We start from the raw sequence: 17,009 nt of genomic DNA on the forward strand, positions 1-17,009 counted from the left end.
TAAGCCTTATTCAGTAATGTCCAGAGATATAAAAACATCACCTTGTACTTACAATCTTGCCAAATGAGGAAACCCTTTTTATTGGGCTATAAAATATTGAACTTCTTACCTTTAGTAAGATAGGGTTTGCTTGCCAAAATATACTCAAATTTGAGTAGACCATGCCTGCTCAACACCTATTACATCTATTTTAAAGGGAAATAAATAAAATATTTTATATTTATGTTTAATCTTTATAAAGCTCATATGACTGATTTTTCCATAGATATCTTAATTTAAAAAGTAATATATTCTATACAAATTTTATTCATTCTAGAAACAGTGAAAATCAATGAATACCCTCTTTTCATCCACTGCCCCTCCACTGCTAAAAAATAAAAGTATTGTTGAATTTGTTATATATTATTCCGGGATTTTTTCTAGAGTTATACACATATACACACAAGCACACCCACACATGAGCACTTTCTCATACATAAATGAATTTTAAATAGTCATACCTATTTTCCAAATTGTCCTCCAGAAATACTTTCTTTGGTTAGATTCTCATCAATGTTGAATGAGAATACCTATTATTCCTGACCCTTTTCAGCCAGATAGAATTCATATTTAAAATTTCTACCAACCTTACAAGTAAGAAATTGCATTTCAGGCCAGGCATGGTGGCACATGTATGTAATCCCAGTGGCTTAGGAGGCTGAGACATCAGGATTGCGAGTTTAAAGCCAGCCTCAGCAAAAGCAAGGTGCTAAACAACTCAGTGAGACCCTGTCTCTAAATAAAATACAAAAAAAAAAAAAAAATAGGGTTGAGGATGTGGTTCATTGTAGAGTGCTGCTGAGTTCAATTCCAATTCAAAAAAAATTGCATTTCATTTTTTAATTTACATTATTTGAGTTACTCTCAAGGTTAGTATTCATTCATATACTCAGTAACCATTTGTATTTCTTCCTTATGTGAATTGCCTGCTCTCCTTCTCCCATTTTTCTACAGACTTATTTTCCTTTTCTTATTTAACTAAATAAGGAGCTTTTAATATGTTGCAGATATTATATCAGACAAGATTAGGTGAAATAAGAAGTCTCATATAAAAAAACCTGGAATTGGCCAGTTCAAGGCCAGAAGTAGCTTTACAAAGCATACCTGAATGCTCCAGTTCACTGTTTAGGAACACCTATTATTTGGGAACATCTTTCTCTCTTCCTCTGGTTTCCCCTTCACCTTAATGATGTTCAGTCAGTTTAAAGGTTTAGTCTATTTGCTATGGCCTTTCTGAGGAGAGGGACAAATAGCATCAGTTTTTTTTTTATTGTTGTTGTTGCTGTTGCTGCCATGTCATTTCTGTTGCAAATGGGTGTGCTGTAGTAACCCATCCATGTGATTCTTGGCTAAGCATGACAGCCAGGCAGACATACATCATCACCTAAATCTGGTCTATGCCCAGTATTCAATGAGCTGCACTTGGTAGGCACCAACAGATGAACCTACTTGATTCTTTCTTTCTCTGTTGCTTTATTTGTTTGTTTGTTTTGTAGGGCTGGGATTAAACCCAGGGCATCAGCATGCTAAGCAAGTTCTCTACCACTGAGCTATACCTCCAGTCCCCCTCTACTGCTTTGTAACATGCTATGCTGTGTACCTCTCTTTTTCTCTGGATAATAACTTGGACAGAAACTGTGGCTCTTCTGATCACTTACAAAACCCTAACAAATAATCTCATTTTAGCTATTTAAAAGTTTCATCCAATCTAAATCAAAATTTCAGTTTCTTATTTAACTTAACATACCTCTGCCATCACCAGCTTGGGCCTGGTTCAGGTTCAGAAACATGGAGTGTCAGAATTCTGCAGTTCTGCCTCCTGAAACTTGTAGTGAAATTCTTTTACAGTCTGTATAGGAGTGATGGGTTAAGATCACAGTACTCGTTTGGGAACACCTGTCAGCAAATTCTTTCTTAGGGGGAGGGAGTGCTGGGAAATTGAACCTGGGGGTGCTCTACTACTGTGCTTTACCCCCAGTCTTTTAAAATTTTATTTTGAGACATGTTCTCATGAAGTTGCTGAAGTTGACCTTGAATTTACAATCTTCCTCCCTCATCCTCTGGAATAACTGGGATTACAGGCATTTACCACCACACCTGGCTCTGTTGGCAAATTCTCTAGGATAATCTGCTACCTCTGTGTAGAGGGTGAAGTCACTTGCATTTATTGTTCTTGATCATGCTTTTGAGGTTGAAAAAATCCAAACTTAACAACTTCTTAGATTGGCATTGTAGCTGCCTAGGGTTTCTTGGCCCATGGACAGTATAGTGCTCCCTGAGGTTGGTGCTGCCTTTAGTAATCCTATATGGGTTCTGCAGGTCCAGAGGCAAAGCCTACTTTGCCTACACAAAGTGTTGGGATCAGCCCCATAATACTCCACACTATATGTAGGGAAGCTCCTGTGGTGTCTTGTTTTTTTCTGCTACCACTTCTGATAACACTTGTTAGGGGTTGTTGCGTCAGTTCTCCAGTTCTCTGACACCATTTGGTTGTCCAAGAGCCTGATTCAACTCAGACATTAACCATACAGAGTGAACATAGAGCACACAGGTTAAGGCTCAGTCCCACCAGTCTACTGTCATCTCAGACACTGCTTGTAAGTCCCAGCAATCACCTGCACCAATGATTAACTGATTACAAATCAGAGTTTCCAACAATGCCCTCCACAGTGGGATGATTCATTGGAGTGACTCACAGAAGTCAAGATAAACTTTATTTGTATTTACTGGTTTATTACAAAGGGCACAACTCGGGAACAGCCAAGTGGAAGAAATGTAAAGGGCAAGGAGTATGGGTAGTACTGGGCATAGTGATGCATACCAGTAAATCCCAGCAACTCAGCAGTCAGGCAGTCAGAAGCAGGAGGATCTCAAGTTGGAGGCCAACCTCAGCAACTCAGCAAGACCTGATCTCAAATATTAAAAAAAAAAAAGTAAAGGGCTAGGGATATAACTCAGTGTTAAAGAGTTCCTGAATTCAGTACCAAAACAATAGGAATAAGGGTATATGTTGTGCAGAGTTTCTATACCCTCTTCAGGCATGCCACTGTCCCAGAAGTTCAATATAATCACCAGTTTTCAAGCTCTCTAAACCTCTTGTTTAGAGTTACTAGAATCTAATCTCCACCTCCTTCCCTCCATTGGAGGTCAGGGGTAGACCTGAAAGTTCCCACTCTAATCCTCTTTGGTCCTTCTGGCCAGCCTCATTCTTAGGCTATCTAGTCCTACCCTCCAGTCACTTCATTAGCATAAGCACCAGTGTGGTCAGAAGGTACTTTATAAATGACAGAAGATATTCCTGTCACCCAAGCAATCCCAAGACTTTAGGAGGTCAGTACCAGGAACAAATACTATATATTTTTACTATACCACCATTCCTCATTGGCTTTCTTTAATTTAATTTTTTTTTGGGGGGGGGGACTTACACACATATGCACCTAGGCAGACATTTTCCCCAGATCCTCATAGGTCCGGGATGAAAGAAGAGGTGGATTTCTGATGTCAGCCATATGTAGGTGATGGTATAGTCATTATAAGGAAAAGACCTAACACTGAAGTGTCTCCGAGAATAAAGAAGTGTTTTTCTCTTAAGGAATCGTCTCCATGTGAACAGTCCAGATTGGCTGGCCAGCTTTTTCCTTGAGGTCATTAAGCAATCATGGTTCCTTCCCAATTGTTATTCTGCCATCTCCTAGGACACTGGCATTGTCATCTGTAAGGTTGAAACAGGGCCGCCGTCACATATGGGTTCCAGCTGGCATATGAGGGGGAAGAGAAGTGAAGGTCTGAAGCCCCAGATCTGGAGGTGACATCCATCACTTCTGCTCACATGGCATGGTCGAGAAGTTAGCCATGCTGCAATTGTGAAAATTCTAAAGAAGACTAGAAAATATGGTCCATCTGGGCAGCCAGGTGCCTGGCCACAGCTTCATTACTGTGGAAAGTTTAGAGAACTAACTCGAAGCTTCTACGAGCTTGCCCCTCTGGCCGTGCAAAAAATGTCTGTCTGCTCCTTTCTTTCCACACATAGAATGCACTCACTCAGCAAGGAGAGCAACCCAAGTGCCATCATGTCATTCAAGAGCTGACAATCTCTATGTTGTGTATAGTTTTCTTCTTCGGGTCCAGATTTGGCAGCTCATATTCAGCCACTTATAAATTAAACCCCTCCTCCCTGCCACTGATAAACTATGGAGGAGCAAGATCAGGATGAGTAAATGAAGTCTCCTATTTGGAAAAGGGAACTTGGGGAACTTGTGCTGTAGTCGCTGAACCGTATCTAGTGATAAATCCTGTCAGGCCGTAATCACAGAGGACCCATGCCCTGGGAGTGGAGTGAGTTCTGTGGTTAGCCCGTTGGCAACTCATGGGTCAGCTATTTGGGTTCACTGTCCTGTCTTCTGAGGCTCAGGCCCTCTGAGAGGTTTGCCTTGTTCAGTGCCCTGCCTGAGCACATCAAATATAAGCCTTTTATGATCGGGCATATATTTACTTTGGAAAAACTATTTCCTCAAAAATTTGGTAGGCTATGCTCTTTTTGCTTCCAGTTAGTACTGCCTGTGACTATACCCATAGTTCTTTTTCAGATATAGTTATTAAGCTGCTCTATTTCTGTGTTTTCTTGTTGTCGTGACAGTTACCTTGAGATCTTCTAACGCAGCAGTCTTGGATAGAAAGCAACATTGGGTTTTGCTTCAAACCCCCTTTTTTGGTGATGATGTTGATGGGTTAATGGGAGTCCTGTCACAGAATAGGTGTCTCCAAAGAAGGGTCTGAGGAATTCCCAGAGAGAAGGCAGAACTTGACTCAGGACCAACAGAGTCCTTGGCTTACTTGACAGAAAAGAATTTCAGCATGTGCCAGTCAGAGGCAGAGGCAGAGGTTTATACTTAGGAAATAGATACACTTTCAAGGGAGAATGGGGGCCATCTCAAGAGTAAAAGATGCCTTTTGCAACTCCTGGCTCTCCTTTTAAAGGAAAATTGGTGAGGGATGGGCATGGGAAGGTATGTAGGAATCATCAGTCTGGTGATTTCAAGATGGGTTATGGTGGTCATTCTCAAGATCCTCAGCCTGATATCTTCATTATCTGATCAGTAGAGAATGCTGGAAAGTCCCCTAGATTATAGGTTATCAAACTATCCTATCTATAATCTATTCATTAGGAGCTTAATTAACAGTGCACATGTACATTTCCCAGGAATTTGAAGAGACTGATCTGGAAGAGAGAGACAGTATTATGGAGTGACAAATCTAGAAAAATATGCAGAACTTCTGAATTAAAATCATTTTCTTTGTCCTTCCTTTATGTCTATTTCTACTTTAAAAAAAAATTCTTCTATCCTACCTCATTCTGAGTCATGACTGTCTCATCTGCTGTTTGGAGGCATGGAAGCAGTTGGCTTTTTCAACCTTGTGAGGTTCTAAATTACTAGAAGTTTCTTTTTCCCCTCTTATATCTGCTTGCAAATTGGTCCATTCTTTCTTGAGTTTACCTGTTTCTTATAATGTCTTGCTAAATCCACTGAAACTTAGCCTACCTTCCAAGTTATCATGGTAATAGTTGTACCAAATACAATAACATTCCTGTCTGTAATATCTATGCCCTTACCACCTAAGCAAACCAATGTCATATTTACGTTTATTTGGTATAGTAGTATTCACTTTTATCTGTATTGTTTTGAGTAAACCAAGGTGATATGACGATAAGATACAATGATAATGGCACAGTGCCAGAACTCATTTCTCTTACAGATAATGATGGCCTCACTGTGAAGGAGGGGAGGGTAGTTTCAGTCTTCGATTTTATTCAGATATGTACGCTGCATCCAAATTGTTCTTCCTCCAACCCAGGGGTGATGGTTCTCAAGGTTTTGGTTTCAGGACCTCTTTATACTTTTAGAAGTCATCAAGGACTTCAAAAGCTTTCATTTACAACATGTGCGAAATTACAACAGAAATTCATAAAATAAATTTATTTATTAAGTCATTTGAAGATTATAAGTTAACATAACACATTTTTACGAAAAGTAACCATATTTTATAAAAGTTAAAAAATAGTGACAAGAGAGACATTACTGTACATATTTGCAAAACTCTTTAATTTCTAACTAATAGCAGAGAGTTGTATTTTCCTATCTGCTTTTATATTCAAATACTGTGATATCACATTTCATGTAGCCACCGAAAAACTCCACTGTACCTTTGTGAGCAAATGAGAGTAGGAAAATGCACATGTCTTCATCTTAGTATGAAAGTAGTTTTGACCTATGACCTTCCAGAAATGATATGGGCAATCCCAAGAGGTTTCTCAGAGTGTGCTCAACACTGCCATGGGACATTATTGACATATCTGTGGCAGTTGCTTTCTCACTGCCTTGACCAGGTTCCAACCAGTTGAAAAGGGGAAGATAGTGCAAAAGGACACATGCTCAATTTCTTAAGTCCCAAATCCCCAAGCAGCACATATCCCTTAAGTCGAATGGCTGCATCCCAACTACAATGGAGGTTGGGAAATGTAGTCAAGCCATCAATCATGCCTACAGACAGACCTGTTGCTATGGAAGCAAAGAAATAGATTTTGGTAGACAACTAGCAGTTTCTACCACGGGCTAAGTGTTGTGCATAGTGTCATCTGTTCTTCCCACTGACTTCTCATCCCAAGAGCTGAGGTCTCCTAGCCCGTGGCCCAGCATTTCAAGAAGGGAGGAGGAAATAAGACTCCCTGGCTACCCTTATGGGATTTGTGTAGTAGTTCATTTCTATCTTAAAAATATATTCTCACATTTGACCTGATTATTAAAACATGGTAACAGATAGTGAGGGGGAAAGCATCAAGGTAGGCCAGAGTACAAAGTCCAAGGTCTTTTCACTACCAACTAAACAGATTGCGAAGCCAAGATTTTACTAGGTGACCTAGAGTTCCCAGTGAAAATCCAGGCAGTGTTTTTTGTTGTTGTTGTTGTTTTTTGTTTTTTTAAGGTTTAGAATTTCAGATTCCATGGGGTGCAAATGGAGAAAAAAAGCTGGATTCCCAAAGTGGGGATTTGTAAACCAAACAAACAGTGAAGTTGAAACCAATAAGAACTCTATGGTGCTGTCACTGAAAACATGGGCAAGACCCTAGATCAAATCTCTAATAGACAAAACTTCTAATTTCAAAAACTCCACAAACTGATAGTAATTAACAGCATAGTCAATCCTCTGGCCCCAGCTGATTTTCTGGTTTCATGTATCTATCTGCACATTCTGTATGCTGCACCACCTCTTATTCAGTGACCTGCTCCTGCCGTTTCCTCGTTGCCCTTCCTATCTTCTCATAACTTGTTTTTTTCACTGTGCATTATTGACATATGCAGACCTACCTGATCCATAATGATACATCAATATCATATTTTATTAGTAGATATCCCAGTTCCTTTAAAATCTTGGCTGTTACCAAGCAAGGTTACCATGACCTTTTGTACCTTTTGTACATCTCCCTTTGCATATGTCAAAGAGATTTCTAAGGAATATTTCTGCAAATGAATATTTTAAGCTAGAAAAAAATCTGTGCTAGAAAATGTTTATATAACCCATATAAATAGATATTATGTAGTTTTGAGTCTTTGTTTTAGATTTTGTTATTAAAAGGCAGTATTTAAAATTTATGATTACTTTTTTCCTATTTCCCCACAACTCATTAATACATAATTCCAGCCCTTTTTATTTTAGACTATCTGATGGATTAGAAAAGTTTCTGTATTGCTATTTGCATTTGCATTTTACTAATTATTAGTGAACTCAAACATTAAGAAATGTATTTATCTATCAATCATTTGTATTTCCTCTTTGGGGAATTCATTAACTTTACCCACCACCCTGATTCCTATTAGATTGTCTGATTTTTTAAAATTGATTTGAACTTCCCAGATACTAATTCTTTGCTGTATATCTTATAATATTTCCTTTTATTTATATCTTCTTCTGTTATGTTTAAGACATATTTTGTCCTACACAAATTCAAAATTTTGCTATGGAAAATATATCAGTATTTTCACCTTGACTTTTTATTTAGTTCTTAAGAAAGTGTTCCCTATAGTCTCATAAAAATATTTCATATTTTTCTAGTTATTGTTAGTTCTGCTTTGATGATTCAGGTATTTATTTGCATCAATTTTTGTATACAGCATGAAGTAGAGATAGAATTTTATGGTATATTTTAAATGGAAATTTTAAAAAGTATGGGTCGTACAGAGATCATTTGCTGACTTCTACACCTTGTCCCCTATTAGAAGGACTTATTCCTATACAGACACAGGTCTGCTTATGGTTTCCCTATTTCATTTCTCTTGTCTGTTTATGTATTTCCAGTATAGTAGTTTCAACTGAAGAAATCTAAATCATATCCTGATATCAAGCCTCTCCTGCTATGGTTGGAGTAGCTGAAATTTCTGTGAACTTTTAAGACGTGGGGCCCTATGGGAAGTCTGTAGGTCGCTGGGGTGGGATAGCGGGACCCCAGCTAGTCCTCTCTCTTCCTGGCTTGTGATGGCTCCTGTTGTAATGTGACAACCCCACTAGAGACCCAAACCAATGGAGCCACTGATCTTGAGTTTGAGCCTCTAAAACCATAAGCCAAAATAAGCCTCTCTTCACAAATTATCCGTGTCAGGTATTTTTTTTTATGGTGACACAGACCTGACTGATATACCACTTCTTCTTCTAAGTTGGCTACATTTTTCTACATTTATTTTTTTCATAAATTTATTCTCAATTTTGTAGACCTGGAAAAATCTGTTGAAATTCAGTTTAAATTTCAATATTTTATAGACAGGAGACAGATTAATTTTCAGGGAACATCTTCTCATCACTCTATTTAGATCTAGTTTTACATTCTTCATTAATTGAAGTTTTATGGTTTTCCACATAAAAGTCTGTATAATATTTTTGTTAGTTATGTTGCTAGTAGTTTATAGTTTTTCTACTAGTATGCACAAATGATTTTTTTTCCTAATCGGTTCTTCTTAGTGCTCAACTGATCTTTATGGAATTCTTGATTGTGTTTGTGGGTGTGTCTGTTTGTCTGTCTTCCCAACAAGCTTCTGTTCTGTTCTCTCTAGGGCAGAGCTGACTCATTTTTGTTGCAAGTGTCCTCCTGTCTTCTTCCCTTCACTACCACCCTGAGGACCCTCACACCTACCCTGCCAACTTAGGATGTTCCTTTACTATGTTTAGTCTTATTAGATGTATGTTGATTTGAGGTGGTAAATAAATATTAGTGCCATGGACATCCAGGCAAAGGGATGATTTGAGCAAAAAGTAATCTTCAGTTCCATTTCTCAGATCCTCATGTAAGTCAGAGGAAATCATTATAATGCCAGTGGAATAGTGGTTTTCGACTCTCATTTACTCTGTACTCTTGACCCTTTGAAGCTTCAATGTTTTCCTTTGAAGAATGAGGATAGTGATCCTCACAGGACTGTAGGGAAGACTGAGTGAGATATATACCTATAGTTCTTGAGTGTGCCTCATAGTAAACAACCAAGAAAAGGAAGTGGCTATTCCTGTTACTTCATGTTAAATGTAAACACTTGGAATGGGGATATAGCTCAGTTAGTAGAGTGCTTGACTTGCATGCATAAGGCCCTGGGTTCAATCCCAGCACCACAAAAAAACAAAACAAAACAAAACAAAAAAACCAATGGAATAAACACTTGATTTACAAAGGAGAAGAGCCAATCCTGTAACTTGTGTCAGAGGCTTTGAAGGCAAAGGTCTAGACTCCTCCTAGGGGCTGTTTTTCAAATTGATTGATAAATCCCTCACAGACAACTTGAGGTATTAAGGCTACGTAGGATAGCTCAGCTTTTATTCTGTGTTCTGAGGTTCCACCTAAGCCTTTGTTTGAAGAGAGTTTTCCACTGCTAAAAATGTCTATAAATCACTCCAGAGACCTGTCAGCTGGAGCCCAGGGGGACATTCATGCTGCTGGGCAGGAGGCATTTTGAAGTCCACTAATTAGCACATCCTGTCTCCCCAATCCTTCGTCCCTTTCCTGCTCCTGAAGCAAAAAAAGAATTAATAATTGATTATTTGAAGCCAGAGGTGATGATAATCCAGAGTTACAAAATGAGCCCATGGTAAGAGAAGTGAATCTGAGGAAGTAGGTGCTAAGCACCAGGCACTGGTGCTGTGGTTTAAATATGTGATCTTATTTAATGCCAGTCCTCTGAGGGGGCTGCTGACCTCTGAATGGACAGTCCTGGTCCTCCTGGTTGCAGGGAGTCACTGCTCCTTTCACTATAGTCTCCCTTGAACTCTGCTTCCGAAGAACTTGTCCCCAAAGCAATCTGATTCACTCGTATGGCTGTCGATGTTGTCTGCGTGGAAAACCACAGATGCTCTCCAGCATATATCTTGGGTTTACATATTTAAACAAAACCCAAACTCCATCCATTCTGTGTAAGTTTTCCTCCCACTTTTCCTTCCTAGGAGTTGATCATGCATCACTGCCTCCTTCTCTGTCCCAATTAGGCCTTTGCATCTACATCCACGTGATTTTTCACATGCACTGTGGTTTGCTGTCCCTGGCTGCCTTGTTAGCAGACTTTTCTTGATGATCCTGATGGGTTTTTTCTTCCAAGTATATATAATTTTTTTTCTATTTCTATGACTCAAAATGATGAAGATCCAGACTTTTATTTTCTACTGTATCCATAGTTATTATACTGATGGATGTAAAACTGAGTTTTCAACTATGCCTAAATTTTTTATTCTACTTTTTGGCACAGGCCAAGTATATTATTGTTAGAATATTATTTATATTCAAACACATATTTTATCATTAATTTTTATCTAGTTATCATCTCCCACTCCCCAACACTAGCTGCTATTATTCTACTTTATAGGTCAGGAAACTGAGGCTCAAACAAGTTAAGTGACTTGTCTACAGCCACCTGTAAGGCAAGAGCAGAACTAGGATTCCACTCTTGGGGCCAGTATAGACTCTAGACCACAAGCTCTTTTTGAACTTGAGATCACCCACAGGCAACCTTCAGACTGAATGTGGGCTTCAGACCATTTTTAAATAATGTGTGCCAAATTTTAAAATTGGAAGATTACAAAATGAGATTTCTGCTTTTCTTGAAAACTTTGAGGACTTGGCAGCTCTGAGCCCACATTCCTCCATCTGAGTAGGATGCATTGTTAGGCAGAGCAGGTGCTCCTGAGTTCACTTCCATTGCCCAACGGCAGCCCAACGGCAGCCCAGCCCTCCTCTCCGTCACTAGCCTGGGCCTTATGAAGCGTTGAGGTCCATCCCTTAAAGCCCCACCTGTCCTCTGTTCATCTCAGCCGTGACCCTGTATTGCCAGAACCGAGTCGAAAACGCTGCTCGGCATTCCCTGCCTACCTGTCCTGCCTGTGTGTTGGGATGCTGTTACTTCACTGTCAGTACAGCCTGGGCCTGAACATGAAGAGGACTACACAGTCAGTTCCCCTGTGTCAGGCTGTGCCCTGCGGTGCTTCTCCAGTCCTCCAGGATTTCCTGAAGACTCCGCCTTTTGGAAAGCAGTCTTTGCCTACGCCTGTCACACTTCTATGAGGCAATGAAGGACAGGTCTAGCTATTTACTTGTTCAATGTGGGGAAGGAGAGAGAAATAACAAATTAATTGAACAGATATCGAGAATTTACCATGTGCCAGACATTGTTCTTAACCATGTATCTTCGTCTGTTAATATATATTAATCCTCAAAACAATTCCATGATATAAACAAAAAGTTCTTATTTTACTTATGAGGAAATGGAGACTGTGTTTACAGAGACCAGGGAATCTGCTGAAAGTCATACAGCTATCATGAAGTACAAAGGGGATCTGAACCCAGGCATTTTAAGTGGATACTTATGAAACTTTAGTCTTAACCACCACCCACATTCTTAGAAAAGATTAATCTGCCAGAATATTCTCTTGTTTTATTAATGCAATGTTATTTTTAAAACTTAAAATTGGGTTATGGATGTGGCTCAGTGGTAGAGTGCTTACCTAGCACATGTGAGACTCTGTGTTCAATCCCTAGCTCTGGGGGAAAAAATTGGGGGAGTATAACCTAAAATCCACTAATACTAAATGAAATAAAAAATGATAGTAAAAAAGGTTTGGATGATGGAGTAAGAGGTACATATGATACAAATATAGTACATTTAAAGATACTAGTTAATTCTAGCAAGACAATAAAATGAATGGGAAAGAGAAGAGAACTGGGAGGTCCATAATGGTCCAGATCACAAAATGATGAGGATATCTCAGGAAAAGATGAGAGCTTTTTCATTGAGAAATTTCATTTAATAATAGGTATTCATTGAGTGGCTTATAGGCTATGATACTTTTTTTTGAAATAGGTCAATAAGTACATGTGCCCTTATGGTGAAAATATGTGCATAATAGGTAGGGTATACATGGGTACAAAGTTTAGTGTGTAGTCTCTCTTATGTTTTTATTTTAAACTTTAATTTTGAATAAAGAACACATTTTCATATCTGAACATTTTAAGGACATAAAATTTCATACTCTGGAAACTCTTTCCTACTCTTCCATTAGTTAACTTCTAGAATACAATGTATCATTCCAGTGATAGTTTATACAAAGAAATGTGCATTTAGATTTTCTCCCGCCTTTTTTTTTTTTACTTAATTTATTTGGATAGTGATCTCCATACTTTTTTGATCATCAGTAAAAATGGTTTCAGCATTAGCCCCTAATGTACATTATAATGTAAATTATAAAACATAGTATTTAAGAGGGTGAAATTAAGGTAAAATAATAATTTCAGCAATTCATATTTTACTACAGAAACTATTTGTTTCATTCTCTAACATATGTTAAGCCTAATGTTATTTAAAATGAAACACCATTTTGAAGGAACAGTTAAAGCTTTACAAGTCTCAAAGATTTGATTTAAAACTAAACTGACTTTGTAGTGATAGGAGATTTTAATTGTTGTTTTGCCACATAAAGTACCTCTCACAGAAGTGTAGCCCTACCTAGATGACTAGAGACTATCTGACATACTGGTGACCACAGTCAGTATATGTTCAAAAGACTGGTGAAGCTTAATTAAAACAACAACAAAAACCTTCAAAAGTAAATTGAAACAGAGACGTAATATTTCATCATCTCAAACCATCTCCCTGAGTGCTCACATTTAAGGAATCACAGGCAAGGGGGTTAAACATGTCTATCCATAACACTCAGGATGGTTTGGGAATAACTAAAACAATATCCTCTGTAACACAAATTCAAACTCTTGTTTAAAGCAGCCATTACTATGAATCTTTGGTTTTCTGAGGTATGTTTTCACAGTGTTGAGATATAATGTTCATAGTCAAAGTACTGATTCTTAGCAATAATGGGCACAAAGCAGATTTATCTGGATTGTAGTGGAGTGGCAATAGAGAGAGAGGTAGTGGGGAGAGGACTGTAAAGCCTCCCTGAGACATCTTACATGCCACTCTTTTGCATATGCATTCCTTTGGGCTTTTTTCTTTCTTATTTATTTGTCTGTTCATTTACTTTTCTGGTGCTGGGTTTGAACCCAGGGCCACCTGCATGCAAAGCATGGTGCTATATCGCTGAGCTGTATACCCACTGCCTGCACTCAGGTTTCTTGAGTAAGGAAGAAAGGTCTCCAGGACTTTTGCTTGGGTAAGTTGTGGCCCATGAGCAAACACAGCCCTTGTGGACTCCATTCATCACACTTTGTGGGATAAAAGAGGGTAAGATCTGCTGGAGCAGGCATATATGACCATCTGCTGGGTTTTTGTTGTTGTTGTTGTTTTGTTTTGTTTTCCTCTAGCATCTATAATGTAGTCTGAGCTTTCCATTTTAAAAGTATTTAAAAATAGATTAAGTTCTGAGTTTGACTGAGATTGTATAAATGAAAAAAGCTCAACTAAATAAATATTTTTTCTTTAATAAAAAAATCTTAGATTGATAAAAGAAATGAATTCTCAGAGGGCTATCATCAACCTAGTTGCATAGTGAATTGATTTGACAGACTCATAATTTGATTTGCTGTCTCTAAGGGGGACAAATTTTATTTGCTCCTAAGGGGGAATGATTTAATTTTAATTATGCAATATTTTTCCGAAGCATTAGCATGTTCATGCAACATGTTTTTAAAAAATGTGGATGCTTTCCCTGGAACTAATGACTTAGAAACTTGTTTGTAATTATTTAATAATTAGGTTTTGAAACTGAGAATATATTAGAAGATAATTATTCATTTATTTTTCTTGCAATGTGTTATGATACAATAAACGATCATTAAAATTAAAAGACTAATGAGATAATTATAATTGTCCCATGTAAACTTTGTACAAAGATAAAATCAGAGTTGTTTTTTACTTTGTCATATATATTACATACTGTTGATATAGATATCAAATCACTGCATAAACTTAGTGGCTTAAAACAATAGCTATTTATAACTTCACTTGTGTTTATGGAACAGAAAATCAAGAACTGCTCAGCTGGTTGATTTTGACTCAGGGTCTCCCGTGAGGTTGCATTTACATGGGGCTGGGGTCACCCAGAAGTTTTTACTCATCTGTGGATTGCTTGATTTCTGGAGACTCAAACAGCTGGGAGTTGGAACAGCTTCAGTTCCTCAGGCATTGCACATGGAGGTACAGGGTATCTGGGCTTCACAGTAGCTCAGGTCTCCAAAGAGAGCCCTGTCACCTTTTCTAACCTGGCTTCAAACTGCTATTTCTACCACTAAGTAAAAATGTATTCAAGGGAAGGGGAATTAGGATCTACTCCACCCCCTGCAAATAGGAAGAATGTCAAACAAACAAATACATAAACCTTAATGGCATGTTTTAAATCACTACACCATGAAGCTCAACAAGTAAATACCTGCTCATTCTTCACCTTGCTTTCTGCCCATTCTTTCTGTCTCTTCCTTTCTTGCTAATCTTTTCATGCCAGGTTCTCACTCCCGTCTACTCAGACTTTTAGGGTCTCCTCTTATCTAACTTCCTTGTTCTTATTCTCTTCATATTCATTCTATCTTATACCCCATACAGATTAATCTTTCTAAAACACTACTCTTTGATTCACTCTTCTGATTAAAATCCATCTAATTGTCCACAAACGTGTTTCCCCCTTTGTGGTTTGAATCAGAATCTGGTACATGTCTTATTTTAAAATGTGGATTCTTCGTGTCCCATCACAGTATTACTGAATTAGAACTTCTGGCACAAGTGGGGGTCGGGGAGGTCCCATGAATCTACAAATTTACAAGTTAACAGCCTTTAGTAAAGTTGATTCTTAAACACATGAAAATGCAAATTTTAATTTAGTATTTACTAGCAGGCAACAGTGATTCTCAGCCACTGTTGTCATGGTTAAGGTGCAAGTGGTCTGTTGGTAATAATAGTGAAGTACAGATATGAAAGCACACTCACAGTTACCCTATATTTCCACTGGATAGTTTTCACACTTCCTCCCTTCGGTGGGAGAAAAATTCCTTAAAATGTGAGGCATTTCACAGAAGATGTGTTCCATATATTCATGTGAATTAGGCTCATGGAACTGTGTCTCCATAGAACCCATGCTTGCTCCCTCTCTGTTTCTCTCTTCAATAGTTTTTTGGTTTTTTTTTTTTTTTTTTTTGGCAGGGACACTTTTTTATCAAGCTACATTCCCAATTCTTTCTATTTTTTATTTTGAGATAGGGTCTCACTAATTTGCCCATATTGACCTCAAATTTGCAATCCCCCTGCCTCAGCGTTCCGAATAACTGGGATTACAGCTGTGTGTGTGCCACCATGATAAACTATTCCGTAGTCTTTTTCTTTTTTTCTTTTCTCTTTTTTTTTTTTGAACTGCTGCTCTAGTCTCACCCTGTCTTGAACACCTTTCCTTAGGGAGGCCAATTTTTAGAGACTTCTCTCTACCTTTGCTTATTCAGGAAATTATGTTCCAACACTCAGGTTCCAACAGAAACACAATGGCACACTGCAATAGGTGACACAGAACAGTGTTTAATCAAGGTGCTCAGAGGTCATGAGGAAGCAACAGGTGTTCACAGGACACTTTTAAAAAGATGTGCACAGGACATGAGGACACTGTAAATGATAGTTCAGAACCATAGGCTGGTAGCAGTGAAATCTGTTTCCATTTCCAAGACCTGTAGGTTCAAGAAGGGGAAATTGTTTTACTTGAGTCCCTTCAAAAGAACAAATGCAGGAAGAGAATTGTGTACAGGATCCTTGACCTTTAGTAGAGAGAGGGAGCCAGCCTCTGGTGATACCACAAGATGAGAACCAAAGGCCTAAGTATCCAGGCTTTTCTCTCCTCTCTTTCTTGGATGTCCTGCTCATGTTCACCATTGGCCCAAGATAGCAGGAAACCAGAGGTCAGAAGAACCCGCTGATGCATTCCAGAAGAGTCACCCACCCAGGGCACAGAGGTGAAAAGAAAATGGAGAGCCAAGCTAGAGGGAAAACCCGCAACTGAGTTACAGACTCAGTCAAAGTGGACACTCTCATCAGCTTTTGTTTTTCTCAAAGCTCTACCATGTGCTACCTGATAGTAGTTACCCAGTAAATATATCTTCATTCTTTTGTGCTGGGGGAACTCCGTTTCATTTCCCCAAAAGTACTTGTTAAGGATGAGTGACACACAAGGCTTTCCCAGCACTCACATTTTGTATTTTCTGCTCAGTGATTCACTCAAACAGAAACTATTTTATTTCTTTAATTTCCAGGCCCAATTCACTTATGTCTTTAACAGAAAAGGACAGTTCCTTGAGAAAATGCAGATATAGCTATATTTTGAGTATCCTAATTACCAAACAAAAAAAATTTTTTTTTTCAAATTCAACTAGCTGTCCTGTATTTTGGAAGTCCAAGATACTATTCTCAGATCTACCAATTTAGCCTTACTGCGTATAAGCACATTGCATTCTGCGAACAGTGAATAAG

The 17,009-nt window shown here is 38.4% G+C and overlaps 1 protein-coding gene across 5 annotated transcripts in view; it reads left to right on the forward strand.

Annotated features, from left to right (window-relative positions):
- Ak5 (adenylate kinase 5) overlaps window positions 1-17,009 on the forward strand; it is a 235,026-nt gene that overhangs the window by 17,357 nt on the left and 200,660 nt on the right. The gene's annotated exons all lie outside the window — the stretch shown is intronic.

The sequence above is a fragment of the Urocitellus parryii genome, chromosome 11 (assembly GCF_045843805.1).
Source record: "Urocitellus parryii isolate mUroPar1 chromosome 11, mUroPar1.hap1, whole genome shotgun sequence".
NCBI classification, from domain to species: Eukaryota; Metazoa; Chordata; class Mammalia; order Rodentia; family Sciuridae; genus Urocitellus; species Urocitellus parryii.